Genomic DNA, 21,159 nt, shown 5'->3' on the forward strand with positions numbered 1-21,159 from the left:
GCATGCATTCTTTCTTGCATAAGGTGCTACAACTGTGCTGTGCTGTAAGTTGTAAGAAAATCCACCTACTATGAAGCTGGAAGGCTGTACTGGGTTGTGGTGTAGGAGGCAAAAGCACACGATGGCAGGAGGGAGGCAAAATTGTCTGCGTTAGCTCCAGAGTCATCCTGCCCTCCAGAGGTTTCCCATATCTGATGGAGAGTAACAGATCCCGTTAAAGTCTTAGTTTTAGTAAATATTAATTCCAGATAAAAAAAACTACAAAGTGTGCATCACTTCAGTTCTAGACACATTCCCACTAATGCTGAGCTACTTTTAGGTACAACATGCTCCAATTTCAAGGCTTGGGACCTACAGTGACTGAGTGGATGATAAAGCTATGATAAAGCATTCTCACATTCTTATGCATCCTTGGGTAGGGAAGATGTTTTTCAGGTTTTCCCTTATTGGTAAGCTAGTGTTTCATCTTGTATCCAGTCTGTCAAGGGGAAGAGGCATAAATATCTTCCCAGAAAAGGAGGTGAGACATGGGGTTAAGTCATGCCAGAGACAGAAAGGGGAAGCAATGGAGATGGATACCAGCATCCTTGTTTTTCTAGCTTGAGACCTAAGCTTCAGAGGGTGCCGGCTATAGAAGCATCCAGAAAGATGTGAAAGCACTCAGGTAAGTGGCCTTTTTCCTCCAGCTCTAGAGGGCACCCTTGTCCATCATGGCACCAAATCCAGCAAGATTGGAAGCAATAGGAAAGTAGTGGAGGAAGAGGGTGACTCCAGACACTTGAGGCTGCGTTCCTGCCTCCTTGTGATTGACAAAGAGCAAGGCGTAGGTCAAAATGAAGCAATCTCCTTGAACAAAGAGAAACCAGAAGACCTAGCATGTGTCCCACCTGTCACAGAGTCAAATGATTCCTCCATGTACCCATATGCTTCCCATCTTGGAGAGGAACAAGAGGAGAAGGACACCCAAAGGCCCTAAAAAGACTGAATAATCAAAAGGAGCTTAATAGAACTGTAAAAGACTATGATACATAAGTTAACTAGTTCAAGGTTTGTTTGGGGGGGGGGTAGATTTTTTTTAGAGAGAATGAGCACAAGTGTGTGTGTGTGTGTGAGAGAGAGAGAGAGAGAGAGAGAGAAGGAGGAGGAGGAGGAGAGGCAGAGGTAGAAAATCTCAAGCAGACTCCACACTGAATGTGGAGCCCAACATGGAACTTGATCTCACAACCCTGAGATCATGACTCTTGCCGAAATCAATAGCCAGATGCTTAATCAACTTAGCCACCCAGGCACTCCTAGCTCAAATTTTGTTAGAGATTATTTTTCCCTACTTAACTGTCAGGCTGTCTGAGAAAAAAACAGATCCTTTGTAAAAATGTAAACAACATTTTTAAGGAATATAAATAATAGAATAAGTAAACTGTGACCCACTACGCTTGTTTCCATCACTGAAGGCAATCTATGTATGCCTTCTTCTTGTCACCTAGAAAAGTCAAACTCTTACCAAGAATGCTATATTGGTTTGCTAAGATTGTGACAATAAATTACTATAAACTAGGTGGCTTAAAACTACAGAATTCTTTTTCCCCCTCACAGTTCTGGTTGATAAAAGTCTAAAAATCAAGGTATTGGTAAGATTGTGTCCTTCCGGAGTTAGTGAGGAAGAATCTGTTTCACATAATTGCTGACAATCCTTGATATTCCTTCATTTAGAGACATCCCTTTATTCTCCCTCCATGTCACATAGTATTCTTTGTGTGTCTCCTCTGTATCTTTGTGCCTTCACATGGCTTTCTTTTTTTTTTAAGATTTTATTTATTTATTAAAAAAAGATTTTATTTATTTATTCATAGACACAGAGAGAAAGAGGCAGAGATACAGGCAGAGGGAGAAGCAGGCTCCACGCAGGGAGCCCAAAGTGGGACTCTACCCGGGTCCCCAGGATCACACCCCAGGCTGCAGGCGGCGCCAAACCGCTGCGCCACTGGAGCTGCCCGCACATGGCTTTCTTATAAAGGTACCAGGCACTGAATTTAGTGCCCACTTTAGTCTTTCATTTTAACATAATTAATCACATCTAGAAAGATTCTATTTATATATAAGGCTACATTATAAGATTCTAGGTAGACATGAATTTGGGGGGCACACTACTGAACCCAGCACAAATATAATAGGGAGTTTAATAAACAGCCAATATTGAAATTACAGGGTGGAGTCTAGGAAGATTGGAGACTCTCTAAGAAATCTGGAACTCCTCTGAACCCCTGTAAGATGCTGCACTTCTGCATCATGGCACATTACTTACCTTATTGTAGTCTCCACCTTCCATATGTCTGGGCCTCTAATACTTGAGGGTGGCAATTCAATGTCCTACACTAGGCCTAGGACAGAATATAACCACACACAACCCCTGTGATGAGATTGCCCAGGCTCTGAGGAGCATCTGAACAATCTTACAAGTCATTCAACTCTCTTTGGGTCTCATCAGTAAGAATCTCAGACTAATAATGTTTAACATTCCATAATAATAATGATAGGTAAGAACTCCTAATAGCTAAACAGTACTTACTATGTTCTAAGTGCTTTACACAGAGCAATTCAGTTATTTCTTACAACAATCCTCTGATGTAAGCTTTTTTACAAATAAGGAATCAGAGAAAGAAATGTTAAGGAAATTTCATAATGTTGCTGAGCTAGAAGGTGTCAAAACTGGAATTTGAACCTGGCAATCTCATTCTAGAATCTATATGCCTAGCCTATCTACTATTTCTGCTTCTGTATAATGGTACTTCCCTTCATTCTATACAGGAGCTAGTATGAATTTATTTACCTCCAAAGTCTAGATGCATCTGATTCTCCCTTATATCCTAGAAATATAAATTCTAGCTCATTACAATCAGATAAAGAAAAAAATAGCATCCCAGTACCTTACAACTTTTAACATCAATATCTAAAAGCATTGGTATATTTCAGTAGTCTTTTTTTTCAAAGTCTTAGTAATATCATTAGGAGTAATACTAATAATATATATAATTATCATAAATTATAATACGGTTAGTAGTAATCACACTACAATCGCCATTCAGCAATTGGTCTATGGTTTGGCATTCAGGAAACTGACATGAAAACAATTTTTTTGACACTATTTAGATATAGGCTATTTCCAGAGTTACATGATTTGCATAATGAAAAGCACAGAACCAGCCATCCTAAGCTTGTATCAGAGATGTAAAGATTAATTAGACATGGATTCTTATGTTAAAAAGTTGGAGTATAGTAGAAGAAATAAAGTATGACAAGTTATGCAGTGATTAGTGCCCTTATAAAGGTAAAGAGAAAATTACATTGGAGAAGGGAAAACAGCAAGTGGAGAAGAGGCTCATGATGAAGGCAGACTTTGGGAGAACAGAAATCATTTGCACTGGGCCATGAAGAGTTGGTACAACTTATATATACACAATAAGGAGTGAAAGCCATTCAAGGAGAGAGAACAGCAATAGCACAGAAACATAAAAAAAAAAAAAAAAAAAGCCAGTATCTGCAAGGATCATCTAATGCTATGCAATAGCTTATCTTGCAAATAGGAAATCTTGTATCTTGTAAAGAATGGAAAATAAGGAAAAAAATTTGTTAGAGGTAAATTATAGCCTCTGATAATTATCTTGGCAATTAATAACAGTAATGTAAATTAAGTCAATGTCAGTGGGAATGGAGAACAAAATATAGATTCAAGAAGTATTCCCAGGTGGGCGGGGGGTGGGGGTGACTGGGTGACGGGCACTGAGGTGGGCACTTGATGGGATGAGCACTGGGTGTTATTCTATATGTTGGCAAATTGAACACCAATAAAAAATAAATTTATTTAAAAAAAGTATTCCCAAGATAGAATCAATAACATTTGGCAACAGGAAGGGAAAGGAGAGGGTGAAAGTCAAAGATGATGCCAAGTTCTGAGCCTTAATGACTGGAGGAATATTGGGAGACACTGACAAAAGTTGGGAGAGAAAAGATGAAACAAGTTCTGGGTCATCTATGTGAGCTCCTTGCACCCATCTCAGCTAGCGTATCACCAAACAGGAGGAGGAAACATTTCAAGTCCAACAGTCACTCTGTGACTCACCAGATGTGAGAGTGAAGTTATTTTTGCTCACAGCAGTGAAACGAAACCTACACATCATTAACCAGATCCTTTAGAATGCCTGAGCGTTCACGTAGGAGGTCTACAATGACTAAGTCGTAACTCAGAGTCTCAAAATCTAACCTTAGAGAAAGATTTAAAGGTCTTCAGACCTTAGCTGGTTGAAATCAGAAAGCCTTCTTTTCTCTTTTTGAAGTACAGTTGTGACATATTCATTTCCATACTTTCTTAGTTTCACCTGCATTCAATATTTAGCATGACAAATTCTCAACTTGTAAGTCGATCAAGGAAGTACTCTAGAGTTCATCATTTGGATTTTACCTTCTATTAATATTCTGAATAGTCTTTCCCTATTGCTGTCAATCTTTAATCATTCTACCATGACTTAATGGTATCACACTTCAGAGAACCTTTCATTTTGACCCTGTTTCTGTGAATCATTTTCACTGTGGTTTGTGGGAATCGTTTGAACACCCAGAACATTTGACATGTCACGTCTGTCCATCAGGATTGCTTTGGGTAACCTTTGCAATGCACATTTATCTAAGCTCCCAGACATTCTTTCAAATTTAAAACAATCTGGTCACAACTTGTATAATTTTACAAAATTGTGGGGAGAAAAATGACCGAATATCCAAGTGCAAGAATTCTACATGGGATTTCATCTAGCAACACAGTAAGCAGATATTTCTGCTAAGCAATGAATTGGGGTCTACCTCCTAGACTTATTTTCATAGGTCATCATAATTCAAGCCTGACATCCATAAAACTGTAACTAAATACTGATGCCATTGGAACAGAGCACCATAAAGAGAAATGTCCTAGACTCTTCTTGTATCCGACTGGGAAACTTTTGGTCCAATTAAGGGAACACAAATGTAACTTCAAAGGGCCTCCAAAAAAGTGCAAATTCTCACTGATAAATTCTTATCTCCCCACGAGTAAACTGTAAAGTCCCCTAGACATTTAATAATTCTCTCATGTACATTTCAATGAAAGGTGAAGCTGATTTTTTTAATCCAACCTTGAGTGTGGAGACTTTCTTATTCTGAATTATGGATATAAGCACAGCATTTAAATGCGCACAACAAGTAGCTGAAAAATCTGTTTGGATCTCCTGATTGTGTCAATTACTGTGATGCTAACCATGCCCATTCCATCCTGGAGTTTAAGTAAACAGGACCACCACTCTCTGCTCTTAGCTGAGGATTTATAGGGGCCGTGTGTCTGGCACTCAAGGAGATGTTGGCTTGCTCTCACCCATGATTACATATACAACATTATCATATAATTTTCAAAGACTTCAAAGCTCACAACCTTCTGTGAACTTGCTATCTGGGCATGTTTATCATGGCAAGGAATAAAGGGAGGAGTGCTATGCAGAAACTTCAAATTAAAAGCACTTCAGAAATGCATTCTGTATGTCTATAAAATCTCAAAATGTCCAGGAGAAAAATGAAAAAGACCAACTGGTCTACCACCCATATAGGGATAAAGCCAGGGGGAGCAAATGTGGCTTAAATGTTGGTTTGGAAGGGCTGTTTGATTTTTCCATGATTAAGATATTTTATCCTAATTGTTTCCTTTGCTAAATGAGTAGTGCTTAATTGGTAAGTAGAAATGAGTTTACTTCCTCCCCTCTCTCTTTTATGAAAGTGACCAGATGTCTCATTTGAGGGAATTATTCCTGTGACATGGTACTGAGAATACAGAACAGCCCTGTGTGTCTGAAGAAGCTACATCACGTAAGGATGAGAGTAGAGACTGTGGAGTCAAGCTTGTTTGTAGGTTAAGCCTGGCTCTGCCACCATGTAGTTGAATACCATTGGATAATCTCCCTGTGTGTCTCAGTGGCTGTATCTTACTCAGTGGAGTAAGAATAACAGAATCTACCTCATCAAGCTACGAGGATGAAATAAAATAATATGTGCCTAGCACATAGAAAGTATTCACTAAATATTATTTTATTATAATTGAAACACTAGGAGAAATAAAAGTACTTCCTTGAGGAACCAATAAAAATTCTCTTGCTGGGGTTCTGAATTCTGTATCCCTACAGCTTTTGTTCATACTTTGCCAGGGCACTCATAATACTGATGTCCTCCTCTACATCAGGCATGTGCAGGAGCTACTTATACTTATTACAGCCACAGAATCAAGCAATATGCTAGCACAGATACAATGTCAATCTTCCCTGAATACTTTTCCATTCATTCTCTCATTAGGTTTCATTCATCAAATAAGGACCTACCACATGTCACCCAATGGGCTACACAAATGCAATGCCCCCAAAGCCCTGGTTCTTACCAATAAATGAATAAACTATTCTTAAAAAGCAACATTTTGAGAGATGCCTAGGTTCCCTATGTTAGCCAGAACTTTCTGGGAGGACTCATCCCAAGGGATCACAAGTTGTACATCTATCTTTCTGTGCAGCACTGGCTGAGGAGAGCCACTGTGTCCTTTAAATGCTGGACATCATAGTGCGTCATCATGACTCACGAGTAATCAATCACCGAATGACATTTAGACATCTTGATTAACTACCAGTCACATTTTCCTGCAGTTACTGGAAGCTTCTCCAACTGAAGTACCCTTGGAATAAGATCTGAATCACTGTGTCTGGAGGCAAAAATGTATACTGTCAGGAAATACATAACAATTGGGGGACAAGAAGAGTCTCATTTGTGTCATTTCTCACTGTGAGGCATCTGCTGTCTCTCCCTCATTAACAATACTCACCAGGCTTTTCTTATGAAGTGATACTCAGACCTTTATTGCCATATACAGAGTTAAAGATGGGAGGAGCACCATCTTAGACACAAATGATAGTCAAAGAGGAAAGTGGACAGAATCCAACATTTATTAATCTCAGAACTCAGGGCTTCTGCCACTTTAATGATCTTTCCACTGTACCACACCTGGTGACAAGATTTCAAGATTTTCTGTTCAGCTTCTTTTTTTTTTTTACCAAAGTCCCACTGATCAACTCAGTTAACAATATTTTGGTAAAAGCTGTGAGTACAACCTACCAACCACAATGATCATCTCCGTATCACTCTAGCCGCTGAGAGAACCTATCACATTGTCATCCTTCCACAAGCTGCACTGGGACAGTCTCTCTCATATATTGGTGGAGAGAGGGTAGACAGACACAACCTAGACAGACACAACCATTCTGGAGCTCAGTCTGGCAGTTTATCAAACACTTCATACATGTACATACCTTAAAACTCAATCCTTCCATTGCTGGGAATGTACACTAAGAAATTATCAAAGATACAACAAACATATGTGTACATGGTTAGCAAAAGAGAGCATCAATGGTCCAAACACAGAAATGTATAAAATTGAATGAAATATATTCAGTCATAAGATACACCTGAACACCCTAAAATGGTGTCAGATACTGGAATTGAAGGCACAATGCCAAGAATGATCAGATAGAAGTGTATCTTGTAAAGTCAACCAAATTTTACTGACTGCATATCCCTTCAGACTAGAAATTGGAAATGATTTTAATAAAAACATCACTTTCTAGTCATTTTTTATTTATCCTTTTCTCCTTCTGCTGTTCTTTTATACCCACCCATACTGCCACCACCTCCTTCTATCAAGAAGTCTGTCTGCACTGTAAATCCTTTTTTTTTAAAGCCAGAATACAGGGGCACCTGGGTGACTCAGTCAGTTAAGTGTCTGCCTTCAGTTCAGGTCATGATCCCAGGGTCCTGGAATTGAGCCCCAAGACCAGATCTCAGCGGGGAATCTGCTTCTCCCTCTCCCCCTCCTTGCCCACCCCTGCTCATGCTCTCACTCTCTCTCTCACACACACGTGCATACTCTCTTTCAAATAAAATATTAAAAAAAAAAAAGCCAAAGTACAGATGAACAGGACTCAATTGATGGCATGGGGGAAATTGTGTGAATAAATAAGGTAGTTAAATGTGCCCATTCTATAGATGACTGGGAGTGACTAGATATATTATTCTAAATCTAGTAGTTCAAGTACTAGGTAGTTCTCACTGTTAAGCATCATCTTTCAAAACCTCAAATTTATACTTGAGAAAATCCACTGATTATCATAGACTATACATATTAGAGGAAGTAACTGCATAAATTGACAATGTTCTAAACAAAGTTTTTTTTTTTTTTTTTTTTTTTTTTTTTTTTTTTTTTTTTCAAAGTTTTTGTTAGAAATCACATTTTTTCTTGAGTCTAGGAGTTTATCTGCACATCAAGTCTTCTGTTTGATAGACAAATTAAACATGGACAAGCACGTAGTGTCATAAAGAGAAGATAATACAACATTAAGAAGAGATTATCCCACGGGGGTTCTAAGAGAGAGTACCTAGAAACAGAAAAGTAAGTTCCCACCAGCCTCCTCTGCCCACAGGCTCCTCAACATGGGCCCCACCTACAAGGCCCAAGGACCAATCCAGCCCTTTTCTGATCCTGCATTCCTTGTCTTCTTTTTTTTTTTTTTTTTTTAATTCATTCATGATAGACAGAGAGAGAGAGAGGCAGAGACACAGACAGAGGGAGAAGCAGGCTCCATGCCGGGAGCCCGATGCGGGACTCGATTCCGGGACTCCAGGGTAGCGCTCTAGGCCAAAGGCAGGCGCTAAACTGCTGAGCCACCCAGGGATCCCCTGCATTCCTTGTCTTATTGAAACGAACTCATCTCATGTGTACCCATGAGACTGTGATTTATAATAAAAAAAATATTTTTTTGGTCTTCATCCCCATACCCAGCATAGAACTTCTAAAACCCTTGTAATTTCCAAAGTGGAGAGAAAAATTGTTATATTAATGAGGAAACATTTGGAAAGCATGTAAGGATAGGGCTGGTTGCCATTGTAGTCATCCACAAGATTAGAGGGCTGGAGATTTCAGTCTCATTCCCTGACCTCCAGGTACCCGAGAAGCCATGTAACTTTCTCTCTCCCACATTCAGCTTTTTGTGCAAGCCTCGACTGGAATATACCCACTAAAGACCAGGAGTGAGGGTGAGGCTCCACCTTGTTCTCACAAGGGAATTTCCCCTCATCCAGGGACTGAAATCCAGTCCCTGAATGCCCTCAGGTTCCTGAATCATGCTGATATCCACCCAGCTAGTTCCATGCTCCCCACTCCTGCCAGCTGGGTCTGCCCCCAGGTGAGGGCTCCATCTATCCACAAGCTATATCTATCTGCCAGGTCCTGGCTTCTCCTTGTCTGGCCCCTTTTCATACCAACAGAGCTCCAGTCCTAAGTCTGGGGACCTAAAGAGACCTAATGACCTAATAGACCATCGAAGTACCTCCAAATTCAAGACCTGAGACAGTGTGGAGAAAAATATTGTGATGAGTTATTAATGTAAACAATGTTGAGTCACTCACTATGGACAAACTGTCCCAAACTCCAATAAAAGGCCAAAAATAGCATTTAAAACACAGCCTACTTGAGAATGTGATTTATTCACAAATATGTACTGAAATATTTTTTAAACTCACAAAGCAAAATTATATGCATGTTAAAACAATGCAAACGGAAATCATGGGAAAAAAAAATAACAATTTCCACTTTGTCTAAGGAGGGACTCAGGAGGGAGGAAAGACTGCTAGTGGCTCCAAGTGCAGTGATAGTGAGCAGCTAACCTTAATCTGTGTCCACTGTGGGCTAGTCATTGTACCAGTTACATTACATAAATTATCTCAGATCTTCACCACAGACTTGCAAAAGAGGGGATATCCTCTTTTTAAAAATGAGAAAATAGGGATCCCTGGGTGGTGCAGCGGTTTAGCGCCTGCCTTTGGCCCAGGGCGCGATCCTGGAGACCCGGGATCGAATCCCACATCAGGCTCCCGGTGCATGGAGCCTGCTTCTCCCTCTGCCTGTGTCTCTGCCTCTCTCTCTCTCTCTCTGTGTGACTATCATAAATAAATAAAAAAAAATTTTTTTTTAAATTAAAAATGAGAAAATAGAGGTTAGTAGCTCTCCCCATGTAACACAGCTTGTCAAGAGTAGAAGAAAGATCTAAACCAGTGTCTGAGACCAAAAGCTATGCCTTATCTCAACTCCACACTGCTTTCAGAAGAGGAGTTTGCTACTGGGGGACATCACTCAGCAAGAAGCATGAAGGAACTTCTGCATCAGGTGAGTGTCTTGGCAGAAAGTGTCAAATCTGTCTGGCAGGAGTGGCAAAGTTGCTTGAGATGGTTGCAAGCCCTGAGCTTGGTGAATAAAAGGACCACCATTTGAGGGCATCAATGATCAAAAAGTTAAAATTTAGACTTAATAGCACAAGCTTTAAGGAGCTTATGCAGCTTTTTGAATTGAACAGTGACCAGGTAAAGAGAATTCTTCATTAGAAACTGTGTTTAGAGCAGGGAGTTGAATAAGGAGAGTAGAAGCACCTCGCCCTGTAAGTCCTTATGGGAGGGATGAATGGAAACTGAAAGAATAGGAAGGAAAAGGAGGGCTGAAGAAAGATGGGAGGATTTTGAGGGCAGGCAAAATGCAGCTGTGGGGAAAGAAGAGCTCAAAGAGAATAAGATTCTGATTACCTGTGCAGGGGATTTGTGTGACCTAACTTAGAGTTATTTGGCAGAAGAGGAGAGGAAAAAAAGAGACTATAAAGACTAAGAGAAAGTTGAGGCCACAGTCAGCTGTTACAGATCATGTGTTCTAAAGCCTACAAGGAAAATGAGATGAGCTGGTAGCTGGTTGGAAAAATCAGTTTTGGGGTTTTTCCTGTGTAATTGGGACTTGAATACAACAAAGAAAGAGAACAAGTAAGACGAATACACAGAGTCCTAAACTGATCTCTAGGAGAGGCCCCAGGGTAACCATGACAACACTGGAGCAAGGTAAACACAGAAGCTTCCTAGCATCTAAGCCTACTGTGTGATGAGCTAGACTGGGTCACTGCAGGTCCTGACTCCTGACTCTTCTAACCATTGGCCTTGGGACATTGGTTAAGTCACTTACAATTCATTTCCTCATGTGTAATGGGGGAGCAATAAACATTTTCCTGTCTACCCAGCACTGGTACCAATCCACACTAGGGGCTCATTTACTATTCCTTGGTTGATTATCTCATGGAGTAGTTATGAGGATATAGATAAGAAAGCGTTTGGGAAGATTTAAAAGTGCTATAAATGTCATTATTCAGTAAATGTTATTTGCCACAGTAGCTCAATATTCATCATGTGTTTAAGTCGTAACATGATTTCATTTATTCTAATTACTAAATTTCAAATATATATGGAGCAAAATAACAACTATTCTTGGGGGAAATTATTTACACATAAGTTTTAACATGTTTAGAACAGTTTTTCCTAAATATCCACCTAAATAAATTGCCAGAGAATCAACAGGAGAACTCTTCAAAATAGAAAGACACCTGGGGACTGGGTGATGAGCACTGGATGTTATGCTATATGTTGGCAAATCGAACTCCAATAAAAAATATACAAAAAAGAAAAAAAAAAGAAAGAGACCTGGGGCCCCCTCTTGGAGATTCTGATTCTGTAGTTCCAGGGTCAGACTGGAGGATCTGCACTAGGAGTTCCTGAGCTGGTTCTAACATGCAGGCAGCTTTGGGAAGTACTAACTGAGAATATTTTACAAAAGTACTGATCTCTCTCAATTATTAGACTGTCCTCCTAAAAGCAAAAAGCCACCAGTACTTTCTAGAACTCTACCATGAAAGAACCTGTGGATGAGATATCCCCACCCTACTATCTGTGAGCCCTGAAATATTCTTGGCCCACACCTGGTCCCTGGGCCCACTCCATTCTGTTCCTCTTCCCCCCCGCCCTTTGTTTTTAAGCTGCCTCCATCTACCCCAATCCTTGTGGTTCTGCCCCCCTTCCCAAGACCTTTTCTTCTTGTTTTGCTGTCCCTGTACATAAGCACACTAGCCCTTTCCCTATTAACCAGTGATTACTACAAAGGAGAAGGAAAACAAAAGGCAACAAACTTGGGAGAAAGATAAAGTTTCCAGACTCTCCAAAACCTTACGGCCATGATGCTGGGCCATGATTCTTGATCCCCATCAGAGAGCCTGAGGTTGGTGGCAACTTTGAGGGAAAAGAGCTGACAGGAAGTTTCCAAATCAAGAGCATGGTGTTGGAGGACCCTGGGCTCACCTTCTTCCCCCCTCCCCCCCCCCCGCCACTCACCCCCCACCCGTCACACTGGATATGCAGCTACATAGGGAACAAATTTCTCAAAAAAAACCAAAAACCTACGAACTGTCTGAGTGACCCTTCACGTCAGGTGGATGAGAGAAGGCCCAAAGCAAAGCAGGCAGGAGAGGCTGAACACAATCCCACCATGAAGTCCATTCCTGCGGCGTGAGACACAATCAGGAGGGAACTCAAGACCTGGAGCTTCTCCCTGAGGAGTGAAAGGTTTGAACTCTACATTACTCTACCCCAGCTTTTAAGACCTGCACCTGAGAGGCAAGCCCCTGAAACACTGACTTTGAAAAGGAGCAGGGCTTGACCCACGAAGCACCCAAGGCTCTAACCACCTGAGAAAGGCTCTTAAATAGCCACACCCTCGGGCTCACCTGCCTTGGACTCACCTGCTGCTACCTCAGAGCAAAGGCTATGAAGGAGGCTAATTGCTTTCAGACACCTGAGCAGCAGGCATCTCATTTAGCAGCATCTAGAGGCCTGCTGGTTGGCCATGCTTCATCTCTGCCTTGCTCTAGCTAATGGCCACCATCTTCTTTTTTTAATGCTATTTTTTTGTCATTGTTCTTTTTTTCCCTCTTTCTTTTCCTGCAGGGGCCATCTAGATGCTCTTGCTCTGCTACTCCAGAGTGCCAGTATTTCCTGGGGTGGGGGGAGGGAGCTTTTGCACACCTCTTGTTGCCTTCAGAGCAGCAAGAAAAAAACAACTTATCACATACAGGGGAACTCCCAAAGGACTATTGGAAGATTTTTCAGCAGAAACTTCACAGGCTTGAGGGAAAGGATACAATATATTCAAAGTGTTGAGAGAAAAATACTTCCTACCATGAATACTCTATCCAGCAAGTTATTCAGAATGGAAGGAAAGAGGAAGATTTGGCCAAACAAAACCTAAAGGAGTTCATCACGACTAAACTGGCCTTACAAGAAATGTGAAAGGGACTTCTTTAAGTTGAAAAGAAAAGGTGCTAATTGGTTAAAGTAAACACATGAAAGTATAAATCTTACTGGTAAAGATAAATATACAGTAAAGGTAGTGGATTAATCACTTATACAGCTAGTAAGAAAGCCTATAATATGATGTTGCTGGTAGAAAGACAAAGGAAAGAAAGAAACATGAAAGATTCTTAAATAATTCTAGTGAACATAATAGATTTTTGCATTCAGAATTTTTTTAAAAGATTCTGTTTATTTATTCATGAGAGACACAGAGAAGCAGAGACATAGGCAGAGGGAGAAGCAGGCTCCCCATGGGAGCCCGATGTGGGACTCGATCCCAGGCCCCCTGGGGATCACAACCTGAGCCCAAGGCAGATGCTCAACCACTGAGCCACTCAGGTACCCCTTGCATTCAGAATGAAGTCACATTTTCCTTCATTTCAACACAGAAGAATGGTGTGATTAGCAACTATCCATACTTTCTTACATATTTCCTCCTATTCACCCTGTCTACCTTTCCCCAAACACCAACTCATGTATATTTTTCCCTCATCAATTTTTCAAAGCTCACCTACTCCTGGAAGCCCTGACTACTCCCAGTGGATGCAATCAGTCCTCTACACCTATGAAAACAGTTTATTTCATGTCATCTTAGACTAATGGATATTGTGCTTAGCCTTGTAAGGTCACTTCTGGATATTGTATTATCACTTCTTCAAATTAGGATCCCTCATGTCCCAGCCCAGCCAAGTGCTATCACAAATCCATGCATGTAAGTCAACAGCCAGCTAGAAAGTGGGAATCAGCAAAAGAACAGGATGAAGCATAGGTGCAGCACCTGGCTTGCAGATTCCAGGCTTCTTCACACGCCTCCAAGTATGTGGCTTTGGGCAGTGAGACTAATTATAGACCTGCCTCGCTGCTGAGAGGAGCTTGCAAATGGAAAAGACTTAGTATCTCTGTCCTAACAGGGCCATGAAATGCCATGAAAGTACTTAAACAGTACTTTTTGCAAGATCCACTGAATTGATCAGGGGCACGGTGTTACCTCTATAATTTCTAAAAAAAAAAAAAAAAAAAACTGCCAGTTCCTAATATGAGAATAAATCTTACTATTTAGTTTATGTTTCAACTTAGTCTGTTTTTTTACTTGTTTTTAAAATCAGAATCAAACAAAATTAAACTAATATAGAAGTTAGGATACTTTTATAAAGAGACCTTAACTACCTATAGATTTAAAACAAATTTGCTGAATCCTAAAATTATTTTTTTTAAGATGTTATTTATTCATTCATGAGAGACACTGAGAGAGAGGCAGAGATATAGGCAGAGGGAAAAGTGGGCTCCCCTACCGGGAGGCTGTTGGGACTTGATCCTAGGACCCCAGGATCACAACCAGAGCCAAAAGCAGATGCTCGACCACTGAGCTACCCAGTGCCCCCTAAAATTATTTGTAATATTTGTTATTCATAGCATCTTATCTGGTTTGAGACCATCTATAGATTGATTCAGAGATTATGTACTTGGGCATGCTCCTTCCAAGTAGGTCCATCCTTTCCCAGAACACTTAGGAACTTTATTCCTGGGATGTTACTGCCACCTAGTGGAAATTTCACTAAATGTGAAATAAATGTTTTTTCAAGACTAATTTTTCTCTACATCTTCTCACTCACTATTCTCCCCACCCATTCTTTTCCATTTTTCTTTCTTTCTATTATAGGTGTCCCCAGGCACCTCACTGGTATTCCAAAATATAAAATATTTGGAAAAATAAAAAATAAAAAAATAAAATAAAATATTTGGTCAGTCATTGGGAACTTCCTTAAAATTTGGGGCTTTGTGCCAACAGGACAATATTTCTATTTGGCCCAAACTGATTTGTCAGGACCACAATAAGGGAAAATAGAAAATTAAAATATTTTTTGCATAAATGAAAAGAATCAAGATAAAAAATGAAAAAGTATTTATGGTATACTGCCTTATGTAAGAAAGAAGGTGAAATAAGAAAATATGTTATATATCAAGTGAATCTCAATACAACTGGGGGGTAAAATATGTGCTTATTTATGCAAAATGAAATGCAGGGAAGATAAACCAGAAATTACTGGGATTGGTTACCTAAAAGGAGAAGATGAGAAGGAGTGGGAAAGATAGTAAAAACAATGTAATTACTCTGATCATACTTTTTATAGAATTTTGACTTTTGAACCATGTATTTTTATTTTCAAAATTTAAAATTAAACCCACAGGTTGGATTGACTCTAAACTAAACAAAAACAGAAACAAATCAGCATAAGTATGATCACATCAATAACACAACCACTTAAAAGAAGAAAAATAACGATTCCAATTTCTTAATCCGAGGACTGTAATTTTCCATCATCAGGGAGTGTTCTAAGGATAAATAAGAACTCTAAGAAAACCTTGAAATCAACTTGGTAAGTTTGTTGTTGGCAGTAGTATTGATCTAGTAATTCTGAAATCAGTTTTATGTGTATTTTAGAATTTCAAATAGATACCTCGATGTTAGGAACCAGTTTTCCCTACGGTGGGAGATTTTTGTTTAAGATATGGAACAGGGGAAGAAAAGGCAAACCCTATGGCATTGGATTAAAAATTCTTGGTCCAGATCACCACTTCCACATGCATTTGTTGGTATTTTTTCTTTTTCTTTTCTTCTCTTTTCAAGGTTGGGTATAGACTCATGAATTTTTTAAAAGTTCAACATGTTATAGTTCCTTTCGGTTGTTTAGTTTTGCTGGTTCCTGTGTTCTTTTGAAGTTCCCTGTCAGCTTTTGAGCATACTGTTATGTTCTGAAAAAAGAATATGTTCCAAGTAACCTGGTATTTTCCCTGACCTAGCCCTGGAATATGCCATTTTTTTCTATGTGACTCTGCTTCCTTCTGTTGGACGTTGGTGTTTAGATGTTGAAATCAGGGTACAAGGTGTACTTCTTCTACGGAAGAGTCATTGTTTCTAGGATCTTTCACTGGACAAAGCTAGGGAATTTATACTTTTTAAAACCATGAATTTGTAATGATACCTCTAATTCCAGCAAGGCTATCATTCAGAATAGAAGAGATGAAGAGTTTCCCAGACAAACAAAAACTAAAGGAGTTCGTGACCACTAAAGCAGCCCTGCAAGAAATATTAAAGAAGACTCTGTGAGTGCAAAGGAGAGACCAAAAGTGACAGACAAGAAAGGATCAAAGAAAATCTCCAGAAATGATGACAAAACAATAAAATGGCACTAAACACTTATGTATCAGTAATTACTTTGTATATGGACTTAATGCTCCAATCAAAAGACATAGGATGGGGATCCCTGGGTGGCGCAGCGCTTTGGCGCCTGCCTTTGGCCCAGGGCACGATCCTGGAGACCTGGGATCGAATCCCACGTCGGGCTCCCGGTGCATGGAGCCTGCTTCTCCCTCTGCCTCTGTCTCTGCCTCTCTCTCTCTCTCTCTCTGTATGACTATCATAAATAAATAAAAAATTTAAAAAAAAAAAGACATAGGATGTCAGAATGGATTTAAAAAAAAAAAAGATTCATCTATATGCTACCAAAAAGAGACTCATTTTAAACCTAAGGACACCTACAAACTAAAAGTAAGAGGGTAAAGAGACATTTATCGTGTAAATGGATGTCAAAAGAAAGTCAGAATAGTAATAACTTCTATCAGACAAACTGGACTTCTTTGTTTTTGTATTGCTTTTATCCTTCTTTGACATCAGGCTAGTACAGGCTTCATGGAATGATTTTGAATTCCATTATTTGTAAGATTTTGATAAAGATTGTCATTAATTGCTTAAATGTTTGGTAAAATTCATCAATGAAACCGTGCAGTTTCTGTGCTGGGAGATTTTTGATTCCCAAAACACTTTCATTCTTGTTATTGGTCTGAGATTTCCTACTTCTTGGATTCAATATTCATGATTTAATCATGGTAACTTGTGCATTTTTAGGAATTATCTTGGGTTTTTTTCTAAGTTATCAGATTTGCTAGTATATAATTGTTTATAGTAACCTGTTTTCACAGAGTCTTTCTGTGATTATTTGTTGTATTTTTTTCTCTTCCATTTCTCATTTTGGTTTTTGAGTCCTCTTTTTTCATCTTAGTTAATGTAGTTAAAGCATTGCAATTTTATTTATTTATTTTTTTGGATAACCTGATCATTACTCTCAATGTTATACTATTGTTTATTCTGGTCTCTCTTTTATTTCTGATTTTCTTTGTTATTTTCTTTCTCTACTAGATTTCAGCTAAGTTTCTTTTTTTTCTTTTCTTTTCTTTTTTTTTTTTGTTAAGTTTCTTCTTTTTCTAGTTCCTTGTGGTGTAATGTTGTCTATTTGAACTTTTTTCTTAATACAAGCATTTATAGCATAAATCTCACTCCAAAATCTGTTTTTGCTGGATCTCATAGGTTTTAGAATATTGTGTTTTCTTTTTCTTTTGTTTTGAGACATCTTTTGATTTGTTGTTTGATTTCTTATTTGCCCCATTTCTTGTGCAGTAGTGTGTTATTTAGTTTTTATGCATTAAATGCTTAGTATTTACAATACAGATTTTCCAGCTCTGTGTTATTAATTTTTAGTTTTGTACCATTGTAGTTAGAAAAGATATTTGGTATGATTTAATTCTTCATAAATTTGTAATATTTGTTATATCTCTTTTTATGTGATTTTTATTATTTAACCTGTGTGAACTTAAAGAAAATGTGTGTTTCATTTTTATTGAATGGAATGTTATAGATAGATAGATAGATAGATAGATATCTTTAGAACCATGTATTCTGAAGTATGCTTCCAGTAAGAATGTTCTTGTTGAAAAAAATAATAATAAATTTAACTGAGGGTATGTGTTTAAAAATAAAGCATACCAGAAAGGAACTGGGGAAGGGTAGGTGAAATAGGTGATGGGAATTAAAGAGTACACTTATCATGATGAGCACTGAGTAATATACAGAATTGTGGAATACAATATACTATATTGTATGCCTGAAACTAACGCTGTATGTTAACTACACTGGAATTAAAGTAAAAAGGTTAAAAAAAGAAAATACTAGACACCAAAAATTAAATACAAAATTAAAGTCCATGAATCTATACCCATCCTTAAAAAGAGAGAAAAAGAAAAAGAAAGGATGCCAACCAATGCTTGTGGAAGGAATGATAGAAATAAAAAAATCATCATTTTAAAACCATCATAGCAATAATAGGTTCAGGCAAGCATCATCAGAGTGTGCTAAAATCATTCAGTAAAAAAATTGGGGCATAAAAGAATATTTATACAATCTGAAAGTATTGTTCCACAGAATATGTATTAATTACAAATAAAAATGTAGCATTACAATGAATCTGGCAGTTAGCACTTTGACTAAATGATCGAACTTAATATTTGCAATAATGGGACCATCTGACAGCAGGTGCCTTTTGATATGACACACTGAGAAGGATACAAATCATTTCTATGGTATTCCTGCCAATACTGCATTAGACCTGAGTCTAATCTTGAGGAAACATCAAGCAAACCCAAACTGAAGAATATCTATATTTACCTGACTTGGACTCCAAAAATGTCAGTGTCATAAAAGACTAAAAAAGGCTGGAGAGCTGCTCTTGAGTAAAGGAGACAAAAGAGACAGATAATTAACTATAATGTGTCTAATCCTTGATTGTCTCTTGGATGATTAAATAAAATTCTGTAAAAGACATTATCAAGAAAATAATAATAATATTGAATAAGGACTCATATTTGGTGATAATTGTAAGTATTTTAGATGATAGCATTGTATCAATTTTAAATTTCCCAAGTGTAACAATTCTATTTTAGCAAGACCAGAGAATGCTCTTGTTTTTATGAAATATAGGCTGAAGCATTTAGGAATAAAATATCACAATGTCTACAACTATCTCTGAAATGGTTCAACATGATCTCATCCATAAATATTTTAGTGTGTATCTCAAAAATATAAGAGCATCTGAAAAAATAATAACATGACATGGGATTCTTAAAGCTTCCCTGGTGATTCTATTGTCCAACTATAGATCAATACTACAGAGATAATAAGCAGAACTAATCTTAGAAGTCAAATCTGATCATTTGGTCATGGTGGCTTAGAGCACTGTGTTAAAAAAGACTCTGATATATGTTTAGGCTCAACCAGAGAGAATGCTATGATTGATTGGCTAGGTCTGTCTTGGTGCTCAGAAGATTCCTATATATTATCTGGGTCATGTTATAAGGATGAAACAGGGTTGACACAAAAGAGCAAGCTACATGCTAGAAGATAAAAAGGAGATTCTAGCATCACCAGTGAAGTCTGAACTTATCTTAGATAACTGACCTCCTCTGTCTTGAAGAAATTCAGGACCAGACTTATTTTCTTAGTTACTATGACTAACATTATAATGAAACAAAGGTCAGGTGGGGGGGGCTACATATATATATGGGTATTAAGCTTTGAAGAGCTCTTTGATCATGACACAGTCCATGCAGGTAGGTAGGAAAGAACTACATGGAAGAGCTCTTTAGAGTAACAGCCATTTTTTAAAAAAAGTATGAGCATATGGGGAATATCAGTATAAATGAATATTGTAAGAAAGGGTCAAATGGAAACGCTAGAAATAAAAAACACAATACCAGAAATGAAGAATTATTTAGATATAGATTCGTTACAGTTGAGGGAAAAAAACTCAGTAAAATTTGAAGATAGATCAAGAAATTATCCAAACTGAAACACGAAAAGAAAGAGTGAATAAAAAACTTATTCTGCATCAGAAAAACTGTTAGATAAGATCAAATGGCTCATTATATGAATAATTGGAGTCATAGGAAGGAAGGAAGGAAGGAAGGAAGGAAGGAAGGAAGGAAGGAAGGAAGGAAGGAAGAGAGGGGAGGGAGGGAGAGGGGAAGGTGGAGGGAGAGACAGATAATACGGGAGAAGAAATATTTGAAGAGACAATGACCAAAAATTTTTCCAAAATTATGAAAGAGATCAAGCTGTAGACCCAGAAGTTCACAGAATCCCAGGCAGGATAAACTAAACACACACACACACACACACACACACACACACACACACCTAGTCTAACTCCTGAAAACCAAAAATAAAGAGAAAATCTTGAAGATACCCCAGGGGCAGGGAACTACCTACAAAGAAAGAAAGAAAAAAGAATTACAGCCATCAGAAACTATGCAATGCAGAAGACAAGAAAGTGGCATCTTGAAAGTATCAAAGAATAAAACTGTCAATACTAGAATTCTCTACCCAGGGAAAATACCATTCAAAAATGAAGGTTAAATAGATTTTTTCAGAAAAACTAATGCTGAAATAATTCATTGCCAGGATATCTACAATTCAAGAAATGTTAGAGGAAGCTTGTCAGGCAGAAGGGCTGTGATATTAGACAAAAACTTGAATCTACACAAATAATCTTGCCACGTGAGTAAATGCTAAATTATGAATTATAATTTATTAGTTAATGGAAGTTAGTTTTCCACAACTGCTGTGTATGATAGTCAGAAGACCTCAATGAAGACATCATAATCTGAAATAAAAAGAAAAGAAAGGTAAGATAAGCTAATAGATGTGTTTTACCATACCCAAGATCCCTTTAAAGGAAAATTGCCAAGTCACTATTAGTGAGTACTTAAGTACAATGACCATGAAAGATTTTGAAGGAGAAGGAAATTACATGCCATTAGGCAACAGAAGACATGATTTTAAACAAAATCCATGCAACAGGGAGGGGAAATAATTTACAGAACTGAGGGAAAAATTTGTGGCAGGACCTACAAAACAGTGATAGAGAAGAGTTGAATCACCCTAACAGCAAATTATCCATGAGTTTTAGGTGTGGGGAAGCCAGTTGCCCAGGTCACAATTTTACTCTCCAT

The 21,159-nt window shown here is 38.3% G+C and overlaps 1 long non-coding RNA gene across 2 annotated transcripts; it reads left to right on the forward strand.

Annotated features, from left to right (window-relative positions):
* The first annotated feature begins 445 nt into the window (after positions 1 to 445).
* Positions 446 to 17,823, forward strand: LOC118352882 (uncharacterized). 2 transcript variants are annotated; one of them, XR_007407277.1, is made up of 4 exons: positions 446 to 664; positions 10,209 to 10,270; positions 15,507 to 15,695; positions 16,314 to 17,823. It is a non-coding gene; the product is annotated as an uncharacterized LOC118352882 (long non-coding RNA). The 2 variants fall into 2 exon arrangements; XR_004810781.2 differs by lacking the exon at positions 446 to 664 and having other exon boundaries at positions 9,894 to 10,270.
* Positions 17,824 to 21,159: the final 3,336 nt, after the last annotated feature.

The sequence above is a fragment of the Canis lupus genome, chromosome 30 (genome assembly GCF_003254725.2).
Source record: "Canis lupus dingo isolate Sandy chromosome 30, ASM325472v2, whole genome shotgun sequence".
NCBI lineage: Eukaryota > Metazoa > Chordata > Mammalia > Carnivora > Canidae > Canis > Canis lupus.